The sequence below is a fragment of the Schistocerca gregaria genome, chromosome 4 (genome assembly GCF_023897955.1).
Source record: "Schistocerca gregaria isolate iqSchGreg1 chromosome 4, iqSchGreg1.2, whole genome shotgun sequence".
Lineage (NCBI taxonomy): Eukaryota > Metazoa > Arthropoda > Insecta > Orthoptera > Acrididae > Schistocerca > Schistocerca gregaria.
Window position 1 is genome coordinate 650,112,420 of NC_064923.1, and position 13,986 is coordinate 650,126,405.

The window sequence follows — 13,986 nt, forward strand, 5'->3', positions numbered from 1 at the left end:
ACAGAATGCAAGGAGTGAGCCATGAGGAAACTCTTCAGTTTAGACTTAGAAGTGTTTGCGCTACTGCTAAGATTTTTGAGTCCTTGTGGTAGCTTATTGAAAATGAATGCAGCAGAATACTGCACTCCTTTCTGCACAAGAGTCAAGTAAGTGCATTCCACGTGCAGATTTTATTTCTGCGTAGTATAAACTGAGTGAAAGCTGCTAACTCTTGGGAATAAGCTAATATTGCTAACAACAAACGACATTAAAGAAAATATATACAGTAAGGGCAATGTCAGTGTTCCCAGACTATTGAATAGGGGTCGACAAGAGGTTCTCGAACTTACACTACATATAGCTCGATTATCCCGTTTTTGAGGCAAAAATATCCTTTTTGAATCAGAAGAATTACCCCAAAAAATAATACCTTAGGACATAAGCGTATGAAAATATGCGAAGTAGACTACTTTTCGTGTTGAACTGTCACTTACTTCAAATACTGATCTAATGGTAAATAAAGAAGCATTTAGTTTCTGAACAAGATCCTGAACATGGACTGTCCACAACAGCTTACTATGTATCCGAACGCCTAGGAACTTGAACTGTTCCGTCTCGTTTATAATATGCCCATTCTGTCTAATCAGAATATCGGTTCTTGTTGAATTGTGAGTTACAAACTCTAAAAACTGAGTCTTACTGTGATTTAGTATCAAATTATTTTCCATAAGCCACTAACTTATTTCATGAACTACATTATTTGATACTGTTTGAATATTACACACAAGATCCTTCACTACCAAGCTGGTGTCATCAGCAAACATAAATTTTTTGATTCACCTGTAATACTTGAAGGCATATCACTTATATTAATAAGAAACAGCAGTGGCCCCAGCACCGACCCTTGGGGAATGTCCCTCTTAACAGTGCCCCATTGGGACTGAACATCACTACCACTCTCAATATTGCGGAGAATTACCTTCTGCATTCCGTTCTTAAAGTAAGAGGCGAACCAATTGTAAGCTACTCCCCTTACTCCATAATGGTCCAACTTCTGCAGTAATATTTTGTGGTCAACACAGTCAAAAGCCCTCGTTAAATCAAAGAAAACACCTAGCGTCCGTAACCTTTTATTTAATCTGTCCAAAACCTCACAGAGAAAAGAGCATTTTCAGTTGTTAAACCATTTTTAAAACCAAACTGTACATTTGACAGCAAATTATGTGAATTTAAATGCTCCAGTAACCTTGTATATACAACCTTCTCGATAACTTTAGCAAACACCAATGACATACAAATAGGTCTAAAATTGTCAACATTATCCCTGTCTCCCTTTCTATAAAGTGGCTTCATTACCGAGTACTTTAATCGGTCAAGAAACCGACGAGTCATAAAGGAAAAGTTACAGATATGGCTAAGTACTGAGCTAATATACATAGCACAATACTTCAGTAATCTGCTAGATACCCCGTCATATACATGAGAGTTCTTGGTATTTAGTGATTTAATTATTAACTCAATCTCCCTCTTGTCAGTATCATGTAGGAGCATTTCAGGTAACAGTCTATACGATTCCCTGTTGAGACTAGGTTTCTATTTAGTTCACCTGCTATATTCAGAAAGAGATTATTAAGTATTGTACATATATGCGACTTATCAGTAACACGGACCTTCCCACTACGCACTGATTCGACATCCTCGACCTGTCTCTGCAGACCAGCCACTTCCTTTACGACTGACAATATGGTTTTAATTTTATCATAAGACTTAACTATTCTGTCTGCATACCAGATACTTTTTGCCTTCCTAATAACATTTTTAAGCACCTTACAATAATGTTTGTAATGGGCTGCTGCATTTACATTTTGACTGTTTCTAACGTTTTGATGTAATTGCCACTTTGTTCTACAAGATATTCTTATCCCTCTAGTCAGCCACCCGGGCTGCCTGCTTGTGCAAGTACCCTGTTTTGAACGTTCTAACGGAAAGCAACTTTCAAAGAGTACGAGAAAACTGTTGAGGAAAGCATTATATTTATCGTCTACTGTTTCAGCACTATAAACATCTTGCCTCTCTTGTTCCTTGATAAGGTTTACAAAGGTCTCCACAACAACTGGATCAGCTTTCCTAAACAGTTGATAAATATATTTAACACGTGTTACAGCACAAAAATCTTTCAGAGTTAAAATTTGTGCATCATGATCTGAAAGGCCATTCACCTTTTTGCTAACAGAATGCCATTCCAGTACTGGGGAATGAACAAAAACGTTGCCTATAGTTGTTCTACTGTTCCCTTGCACTCTCGTTGGAAAGAATACGGTTTGCATAAGATTATATGAATTAAGGAGGTCTACCAGCATCCTTTTCTTTGCACAATCACAATTAATATTGAAGTCACACATATAACTAACTTTTTGTATTTCCTATAAAGTGGACCAAGAACCTCCTCTAGCTTTAGCAAAAATGTTGTGAAATCGGAGTCTGGGGGTCTATAAATAACAACAGTTAGAATTTTAGCTGCACTAAATTTAACCACACCTGCACAACATTCAAACGCCTTTTCAGTGCAGTCCTTTGAAACATCAATTGACTCAAATGGGATGCCGTTTGCCACATACATGGCTACTCCCCCACACCGCAAAGAGATCTGAGAAAAGCTGCCAGCCAACCTGTATCCTGGTAAGGAAGCCTCCGAATTATCTCCTTGTTTAAGAAGTGTTCAGATATACCAATAATTTCAGAGTCGACATCTATAAGCAGTTCATTAACGTTATCTCTAATACCTTGTATATTTTGATGAAATATGCAAATTCCCTCATTACTCGGATACCTAAGCTTTGTCTAAAGTGGTTCCTTTGTTAGAGAGACTTCCCTTAAGCAGGAATACCTATCTGCTGACTTCAATCTAAAAAATCTGCAGCTCTAACACCCACTACTACAGCAATTTTCCCATGAGTGATCCCACCACCCACACCTATGCTGTCACCTATAAGCCTTGCCAACCTCCCCTTCCCATACCTGTTGAGATGCAGGCCATGTCTAGTGAAACCCGTCCTGCTGATAGACTCTACCGACACCACTGACATGTGACTCATGCCTTCTGTCATCAGCGCACCCCCAAGTCTCATGTTATTACGCCTGACGGCTGTATTAAGATGAGGCCCATCGTGACGCTGAAACAGCCCCACGAAATGCACATTCGTGTTGCCAGGTCACCATCTATGTCATACTCCCCATCCCTATCAGTACTATTTCCAGCCCCACCCACAATCACTATCTGATCCTCTGTAGTGAAATCCCTACATAACCTCCCTATCTTAACAGTCGCCTGAGCCAATCCTGCATTAGGCTTCACATTGCTGGTGACCTGGTACTCCCTCCCCAACACTTCCTGCAACTACTGGCCTACACCTCTGCCATGAGAACTAACACCAGAACCTTCTTCTTTCTCTTCGACTTTGCAACTGTCCTAGCCACCGTAACTGCTGAGGTCTGCTGCAGATTTCCTACAGCTAGAGTTACTAGAGATTCATCTCCATTAGACTCTGACAGTTGATCATATCTATTGCAAACACCAATAGTAAAACTATCTGAAAGTCTCCTTCTCCTAGCAGATTTCTTGCCAACAGCCAGCTCCCAATCCCCAACCCCCTTCTCCCTCCTCATCCTATCTAGCTCCTCCTGTGCGTTTTTCAACTGCACCTGAAGGGCACAGATCTTATCCTCCTGTTCCTCTATCAACTTACTCTTGCTATATAACCTGCAGTTCCAGGAGAGGATCTCACCCGAATGCCCAATGGCTTCCCCATGGCATTCCCCTCAGTGAAAATACTTCGAACAAGTCTCACACCGCAATCCATTACTCACGAACCTACGGCAAAGCCCAGATTTCTCACTCATGATAAAATTTAACAGTTATTGAAACAAGAAAACTACTTTATCTAAGTTCCACTACTACAAAAAGAAGATGTTAAAAAACTGACTACAATAATCACAAACTTACTCTACAAGGGAAGTAACTACTATTATTAACAGTATTAATCAACAACAAATGAGAATATAACAAAAGACTAACACAGAAAGAAAATCAAACGTCTAATGACACAGTAACGAAACTGAAAAAAGTTCTTCTGAAATTATTTCACCAGAAAACACCAAGAATACCGGTTGAAGACTACTAAAGTTCCTAAATAAACCATTATACACAAACAGTTAATTAGTACTTAGCTATCGATGCGCCGCTACAGCTGCAAGTGTTTCGTCAAGTACTGTTTCTATTCGACTTGGTTGATGTATTTAATGCAAACTGATATAAAGGCACAATTTTTTAGTGTAGTGTTAATGTTTCTCCTGTTTGTTCTCTTATATTTGTTTAGTGTTCAACTTTTTACTTTTTAAAATGCTATACCACCACACTCTCAAAGATGGCATTTACTCTATGTTCCTTCACATCCCTCCATTTTCCTGCAATTATTCATTTCTATGAATCTTATTGTTAAGTTCTTCATATATTCTGTAGCTACGATTGGTAATTGTTTCTTTAAATTGGTTTGTGTGTGAATCTCCATGTTTTATACCTCTTGAAGTAGCTTTGTCAAGTATTTATTTTATTTTATTTTATTGATTTTCTTTATTAATATAAACTGTTATGTAGGAATGATTTTTTAGTTTTGCGTTGAAGTTCCTTCCTGTTTATTAATTTTTTTCACTTTTTACGTTGCATTACCACTACACTGTCAAAGATGTCATTTACTGAATGTTTGTGTTTCTTTTTCAGTGTAGTTTACAAATATTGTAACTTCTTTGGAGGAAATAGTAAATGTTTGATGATGGTCATTTTTCAACAGCTAAGCCGGCCGCGGTGGTCTCGCGCTTAAGGCGCTCAGTCCGGAACCGCGTGACTGCTACGGTCGCAGGTCCGAATCCTGCCTCGGGCATGGATGTATGTGATGTCCTTAGGTTAGTTAAGTTTAAGTAGTTCTAAGTTCTAGGGGACTGATGACCAAAGATGTTAAGTCCCATAGTGCTCAGAGCCATTTCAACCATTTTCAACAGCTAAGACTGTCATCTTCTGTTCTACAAAAAGTCTTTTTGTTATGCTCGACGTGGCATGCACTCAACAAGTCGTTGGAAGTAGAGCGTTGAGCCATAGTGAGTCTACAGCCGTCCATAACTGGGAAAGTGTCGCCGGTGCAGAATTTTGGGCATGAACTGATCTCTCGATTACGTTCCATAATTGTTCAATGGGATTCACGTTGAGCGATCTGGGTGGCAAAATCATTCGCTCGAATAGTCGAGAATGTTCTTCAAACCAATCGCGAATAATTGTGATCCAGTGACATGGTGCACTGTCATCCGTAAAAATTCCATCGTTGTTGGGGAACGCGACGTCCATGAATGGCAGCAAATTGTCAATAATCGGTTCATCTGGACCCGAAGGTCCGGTCCGTTCCATGTAAACAAAGCTCATACCATAACCGAGCCATCACCAGCTGGTGCTGACAACTTGTGTCCACAGATTCGTGGGGTCTGCGTCACACTCGAACTCTACAATCAATTCTTACCAAACGAAATCGGCGTTTATCTGACCTGGCCACAGTTTTTCAGTCGTCTATCGAAATTCTTAGGAAAACAGGGGAAAACTGTAGGGGAAGACGGGTAATATACGATATGTACAAGAGTCTCAGACGAAGAACAGAGTGCTAGTATTAAAAAGGTTGTAAGACAGGGATATAGTCTTTCGTACTTACTGTTCAATCTGTACATCGAGGAAGCAATTACAAAATAAAACAACGGTTCAGAAATGGAATCGAAAATTCGAGTTGAATGGATGTCAGTATGAGATTGGTTGATGAAATTACTATCCTCAGCGAAAAGTGAAGAAGGACTCTATGATCTGCTGGATGGAATGGTCTAATCAGTACAGAATATGGACTGAGAGTAAATCGAAGAAAGACGGAAACAATGAGAAGTAGCAGAAATAAGAGTTGGTTATCACGAAGTAGATGAATTTAAGGAATTTAGCAACGTAGGCAACAAAATAACCCATGTCCGATGGGGGAAGGAGAATATAGGTAAAAACAGACTAGCACTTCCAAAAAAGGGTATTCCTGGCCAAAAGAAGTCTATTAGTGCAAACATAGATCTTAATTTGAGGAAGAAATTTCTGAGAAAGTACGTTTGTGCACAGCATTGAATGGTAGTGTGGGGAAATCGGGAAAGATAGGAATGGAAGCATTTAGGATGTGGTGCTGCAGAAGAATGTTGAAAATTAGGTGGACTGATAAGGTAAGCAGTGAGAAGGGTCTCTGCAGAATCTGCGAGGAAAGGAACATACATATAACACTGACAAGAAGACGGGACAGGACGTTAGGGCATCTGTTAAGACATTACGTAATAACTTCCAAGGTGTTAGAGGGAGCTGTAGAGGGTAAAAACTGTAGAGGAAAAATAGTTGAGGACATAGGTTGCAAATGTTACTATGAGATGAAGAGGTCCGCACAGGAGAGGAGTTCTTGATTGGAAGCATCAAACCAGTCGAAAGACTAATGACTCAAATGAAGAAAAAAAGAAAAGCAACCGATTCGATCCCTAGCTCAGGAAAGGTGCTGGAGGCATTGTCGTGCAGGCACTCGGCGTCGGTCGTCTGCTGCCGTATCACATTAACGCCACATTTCGCCGTACTGTTATAACGGATACGTTCGTCGTACGTCCCACATTCATTTCTGCGGTTATTTCACGCAGTGTTGCTTGTCTGATAGCACTGACAACTCTGTCCACACCCTGCTTCGTTGTCCGCGGTGAGAGGTAACGCCTGAAACTTTCTATTGTTGGCACACTCTTAGCACTGTGGATGTCGGAATATTCAGTCCCCTAACGATTACCGAAAATGAATGTCCCATGCGTCTAACTCTAATTACCGTTTGGCATTCAAAGTCTGTTAATTCCTGTTGTGCGGCCATGATAACGTCGGACACCTTTTCATATGAATCACCTGAGTAAAAATGACAGCTCCGCCAATACACTGGCCTGTTATGTTTTGTGTACGCGATACTACCACAAGCTGTATAGGTGCAAATTGCTCTCCCATGACTTACGTCATCTCTATGTATAGGGGTTAGTATGTGGCACATTTTTCACAGGTTTGCTGAAAATAAAGCAAGTTTGTGACAAACAAAAACACAGTAGTAAAGAAAGCATCGTGTGTAATTAGGGCTGTCAACATACAGAACATTCCACTAGTGCCTGTCAGATGTTTATCTGTATTGTTTCTTGTGTCAAAGCAATGTCTATTTTTAACAAAAAAATGTGACTGTATCACTTGAACGCGCTCTTCGCTATTAAAAATTTCTTCAAATTTCTGTCGTGTTTGAAAGCGGTTGTTGTAGACAAGGCGTGACGTCTCCAGGCCATATCAGTTAGGAGCTTTTGTCGTCCACTGTTCTTACACTGTGTTACATCGCTCCAAATGGTAGGCACGCGGGACGTGTTTGTACACCAGCAAATCAGGCAACTTGTTAGGCATGCCTTTCTACTCTTCTGTCACGTCTCCTGATCGAGCCATGATTCCATATAACCGAATGGCACATACACTTCATTTTACTGCCATTTTTTACATTAGTGATAAGTGGCAGGGTGAATATCACATGGCCAGGTGTGTGGTAGTTCTGTATCATCTACAGCGCTACAAAAGATCTGTGTGCTGTCAAGAGCGTGACTCATATTTTGTCTAGTGAGCTTAGTATGTCACAGGTGCGCTTCGCAAACGGCAAAGAAAATGCAAAATCATAATCCTTCAACAAAATTGAAACAGATATAGGTGTACTCGTTTTTCACACTCATCTTCGCCGAATAGTAAATAGTACATGTTAGGGAGAAATGAAATTGATACACCATGTACGCCATATTTTTCGGGAAGTGAACTGGAAGAAAGAGCGGAGCTCGAACTTGTACATATTCTATGAGAAAATTACTAAGAAAACCGGCCGGGGTCGCCGAGCGGTTCTATTCGCTATAGTGTGCATCCGCACGACCGCTATGGTTGCAGGTTCGAATCCTGTCTCGGGCATGGATGTGTGTGGTGTCCTTAGGTTAGTTAGGTTTAAGTAGTTCTAAGTTCTAGGGGACTGATGACCTTAGAAGTTAAGTCTCATAGTGCTCAGAGCCATTTGGAACATTTTACTAATAAAAAATTTTAATCCAAAGAAATTCCTTAGGGAAAGGTAGGAAAGCAGATTAAAGATTCACAGCCAAGTCAGTTAGAGAGAAGCCATTCCTTAAGTTTGCAATCGATAAAGAGGTCTAGTAAGGGAGAGGCAGAGGCATTGTATACATGTATCGATCCATACATTGTTTGGAAATTGGATCCGGTTGTCGTAAGATGAGAATATGCAAACTTTCAGTGGCATAAAGAACGTAAACGCAGAAAAATTAGTGTAACTAGATAACACAAGGCTCCTTCCTGATCGCTTTCATTGTATAAATTCTACAATTTAACACTTTTCGGCTTTAAACCATCTTCATCTACATCTACATGTACATTATTACTATGCAACTGCTATTAAGTGCCTGGAAGAGGGTTCATTGAACCACCTTTAAACTACATCTCTATCGTTCCACTATCGAACGGTGCACGAGAAAAACAAATTCTTAAATCGTTCCAAGCGAGCTCTGATTTCTCTTTTTATATTTTGATAACCATTTCTCCCTATGTAGGTGGATGACAACAAAAATTTTCATAATCTGCGGGGAAAGCTAGTGACTGAATTTTTATAAGGAGGCCCTACCGAAGCGAAAACCGCCTTCGCTTTAATGACTATCACCCCACTTCGTATATCACATCTGTGGCACTCTCTTATTTCGCAATAATACAAAACGAGCTCCCCTTGCATGAATTTTTTCGATGTCCTCCGTCAGTCCTATCTGATGTGGATTCCACACCCCACAACAGTGTTCCGGTAGAGGGAGACAAGTGTAGTCTAAGCAGTGTGTTTAGAAAACCTATTGCTTTTTCTTTGTGTTCTTCCAATAAATCGCTTTTTATGGTTTGTATTATCCACAACATTATCTATGTGATCGTTCCAATTTAGCTTATTCATAATATGATTACTAAGTATTTAGCTCAGTTTACATCATTTAGATTTGCATGATTTATGGGGCAAACGAAATTAAGGGGATTTTTTTTTAGTGCTCATGTGGATAACTTAGCACTTTTCATGATTTAGAGTCAATTGCCACTTTTTGTACCAGACAGATATCTTGTCTAAATCGTTGTAAATTGTAATTCCTCTTGATCATTTGATGCCATTACATGACGCTAGTCACCTTTCTGACAGAAAATCACGCATCCAATCACGCAACTAACACTGTACTCCATAGGCGAGGTACTTAATGAGAAGTCGCTTGTGAGCAACGGGGTTGAAAGCCTTCTAGGAAAATAAAAATATGTAGTCAATTTGAAGTCCTCTGTCGATAGCACTCATTATTCTGTGAAAATAAAGAGCTGGTAGTGTTTCGCTAGAACGATATTTTTTGAATCCGTCTTGACTGTTTGTCAATAAATTGTTTTCTTCGAGGTCATTCATAATATTCAAGCGGAGTATATATTACAAAATCTTACAGCAAATCGATGTTAGCGATATGAGTGCATAATTACTCCTATTTTCTTTCTTGCATATTTGTGTAACTTTCCAGTTTGTGGACAAGGATCTTTCTATTAGCGAGCGGCTGTATATGGTTGCTAAGTATGGAGCTGTTGTATCAGCAAACTCTCAAAAGAACCTGACTGGTATGCAGTATGAACCTAAAGTCTTGCCTTTCATATGTATTTTAAGCGGCTTCGTTACACCAAGTACATCTACTTCTGAGTCCGTCATGTGGCAGTTGTTCTTGTATCGAATTTTGGAATATTTTCTTCGTTTTCTTTCGTGAAGCAATCTGAGTAAATCTTGTTTAGTAATTTTGCTTTATTGTCGCCGCCTTCAATAATATCATCATTGTGGAGGTATTGACTGCGTCTTGCCACTAATGCATTTAACATACGTTCAAATCTCTTCGGATTTTCTGCCAGATTTCGAGACAGGGTTTCGTTGAGGAAACTATTAAAAACATGTAGCAATGAAGTTTGCGCCAAATTTCGAGCTTCTGTAAAACTTCGCCAATCTTGTGGATTTTGCGTTCTTCAAAATTTGGCATTCTTTTTCGTTGCTTCTGCAATGGTGTTCTGGCCGTTTTTTTGCCAGGGGGGTCAGCACCATCTCTATTAATTTATTTGGTATATATCTCCCAATTTTTGCCGATAATGTTTCTTTGAATCCAAACGACATCTGCTCTACACTTATGTAGTTACATTGGACGGTGTCAATTGAATTTTTATGTGCCTCTTTGAATAGACGTATTATGCGTACAGGTTTGGAGGGTTTGGATGTTATGGTATTCAGTCTAATTACAAAACCCCTGTGGTCACTAATCCCTGTGACTGTCACGAAGCTCCTTACTTTGTCAGGATTTTTTTGTTGATAAGAGGTCAAGTATTTTTTGGCAGCAATTTACATTTCGAGTGGGTTCCTGAACTAATTGCTGAAAATAATTACATTCAGTATAATTTCTGACGATGTTTTATGCCCAGCACCAACTTCGACTTCTATTTTTGCTGACATGTCGAGGGTAGACTGAAGTCGCCACGAACTACAATTGTATGAGTTGGGTACCTATTAGAACTGACACTCAAGTTTTCTTTGAATTAACTGTATCATCTGAGTCTGGGAGTTGGTAAAAGAAAGTAATTATTAATTTATTCCTGTTGTCAAGTATAACCTCTACCCATGCTAACTCGCAGGAACTATCTACATCAATTTCAAGATAAAATGAGCAATAAACACTCCTCCACAAACTGTATTTAATTTATCTTTTCTGAACACGGTTAGGTCCTTTATAGAAATGTCAACTGAATTTATTTCCACATTTAGCTACTTTCCCGTACCTATAACGGTCTCAGATTCAGTGCTTTCTAGTAACATTGAAGCTCTAGTCCAACTCAACTACGACAGTTTACAATTGCAATATTGATAATTCCTATGTCTATCCTCTTACTGTATTGGTCTTGCACCCGTTGAAACTGAATCCCTCTCTAAATTTCCGAGACCCTTTAACCTTAAAATGTTTCCAGTCTCCCGCACACAGGGCTTGCTACCATTGGAGCCGTTTCCTGCATGTAGTGAACTCTTGAGTTATTTTAGCGCAACCTGTAAACCCACCATCCTATAACGCAAGTCGAGGAATTTGCAACCTACATCTCACAGAACTGCGTGAGCCTCTGTTCAGAACCTCCACTCGGTTTTGTACCAAAGGACCACAGTCGGTTTTGTCGATGGAACAGATGGTGAGCTCCCTCTTGCAAGCAAGACTGGCAGTCTTTACTACTTGAGGTAGCCGCCCAAAACAAGAGACAATACCTTTCAGTCCAAAGCGACATTCATCGTTAGTATTAACAAGAGCCACCACCTTCAGTTGGCTGCGCCCTGTGCCCTTCACGGCGTGCAGAAGCACCTGTTTCACATCAGGAATGACTCTTTCCGTTGTGCATACGGAGTTCACATTGGATTCCTTGCCCAACTCCGCAGCCGTAGCCCTAAGGGGGTCCATTACTCGCCTCAAGTTGCAGCTCCCAACTTCCAGAAATCTCCTCCTCTGTGAATGCCCTGACCTTGCAGGCCAAGAAGCTCTCTCTGGAACAGGGAGACCAACTTCATGTGGTTCAGCGACTTTGTCAGCGCCAGTCAAAGCTCGAAACCTGTTCGTCAAACCGACTGAGGAGGATCTCCCATCGGCCCCTTGGAAGGTCTTTCCCTGATGGCCACACCTTGGAACGACCCCCTGCTCGACCATGGCTGGAGGATCAACCTCAGTGTGGGCAGTATTCATGTTGCACGGATGCCCCTTGTCGTTGAACACGCACTGCCTCACGAGTTATCAGATCTGCTGTTTGAGTAACGTGTGCAACATTGTCACATACACCCAAAAAACAGTGGTTCAAATGGCTTTGAGCACTATGGGACTGAACGTATGAGGTCATCGGTCCCCTAGAACTTAGAACTACTTAAACCTAACTAACCTAAGGAGATCACACATCCATTCCCGAGGCAGGATTCGAACCTGCGACCGCAACGGTCGCGCGGTTCCAGACTCAAGCGCCTAGAACCGCTCGGTCATCCCATACACACATCAAAAAAAGTTCTGCATCACTTCGTTTCAGAGAGTTCCGGAACCTGTACAGAAAATTGGAATGGAGATCAACATAAACATCATTTCCGCCGTTTTTACTGCTCATGAAAGCCGCGCATTGCATGTTGTACCACCATACAGCGAGATCTTCAGGGGTGGTGGTGCAGATTGCTGTACACACCGGTACCTCTAATACCCAGTAGCGCGTCCTCTTGCATTGATGCATGCCTGTATTCGTCGTGGCATACTATCCGCAAGTTCATCAAGGCACTGTTGGTCCAGATTGTCCCACACCACAATGGCGATTCGGCGTAGATCCCTCCGAATGGTTAGTGAGTCACGCCGTCCATAAGCAGCTCTTTTTAATTCATCTCATGCATGTTCGATAGGGTTCATGTCTGGAGAACGTGCCGGCCACTCTAGTCGAGCGATGACGTTATCCTGAAGGAAGTCATTCATTAGATGTGCACCATGCGGGCGCAAATTGTCGTCCATGAAGACGAATGCCTCGCCAATATGTTGCCGATATGGTTGCATTATCGGTCGTTGGAGGGCATTCACGTATCGTACAGCTGTTACGGCGCCTTCCATAACCACCAGCGGCGTAACTCAGCCCCACTCCAAAACAGCACGGAACTTCCACCTTACTGCACTCTCTGGATAGTGTGTCGAAGCCGTTCAGCCTGACCGGGATGCCTCCAAACAAGTCTCCTACGATTGTCTGATTGAAGGCATATGCGACACTCATCGTTGAAGAGAACGTGATGCAAAACCTAAGCGGTGTATTCGGCATGTTGTTGGGCCCATCTGTACCGCGCTGCATGGTTTCGTGGTTCCAAAAATGGACATCGCCATGGACGTCGGCAGTGAAGTTGCGCATCATGCAGCCTATTGCGCACAGTTTTAGTCGTAGCACGACATCCTGTGGCTGCGCGAAAAGCATTATTGAACAGGGTGGCTTTGCTGTCAGGGTCGTCCGAGCCAGAATTCGTGGGTAGCTGTCATCCACTGCAGTAGTAGCCCTTGGACGACCTGAGCGAGGCATGTCATCTGCAGTTCCTCTCTACATCTCCTCCATGTCCGAACAACATCGCTTTGGTTCACTCCGAGATGCCTGGACACATCCCATGTTGGGAGTCATTCCTGCCTGGAACTGATCGACTGTCGGACCCCCTCTATCTAATAGGTGCTGCTCATGCACAGTTTATACCGAGCGAGGTGGCACAGTGGTTATCACACTGGACTCGCATTCGGGAGGACGACGGTTCAATCCCGCGTCCGGCCATCCTGATTCAGGTTTTCCGTGATTTCTCTAAATCGCTCCAGGCAAATGCCGGGATGGTTCCTTTGAAAGGGCACGACCGACTTCCTTCCCCGTCCTTCCCTAATCCGATGAGACCGATAACCTCGCTGTTTGGTCCCTTTCCCCAAAACAACCCAACTCATGCACGGTTGTTGACATCTTTGGCGCGATTAGTGGCATCTCTGAACAGTCAAAGAGACTGTGTCTGTGATACAATATCCACAGCCAAAATCTATCTTCAGGAGTTCTGGGAATTTTTGATGTATGTACGCATCTTGACGACGTCACAGGAACTAAATGCACCACTGCACAAAGAGACAAAGGGAGAGAGGGGGGGGGGGCTGGAGCTTTGCAGGTGACACAAGAATATTTAAACAATTTGCGATCTAATTACACGCTTTATTCCAAGGATAACCACTCTCACACTTGAACACAGACTCTAAAAAAGTTGCGGCGTAATTGTAAAACCTCGCTAAGACACT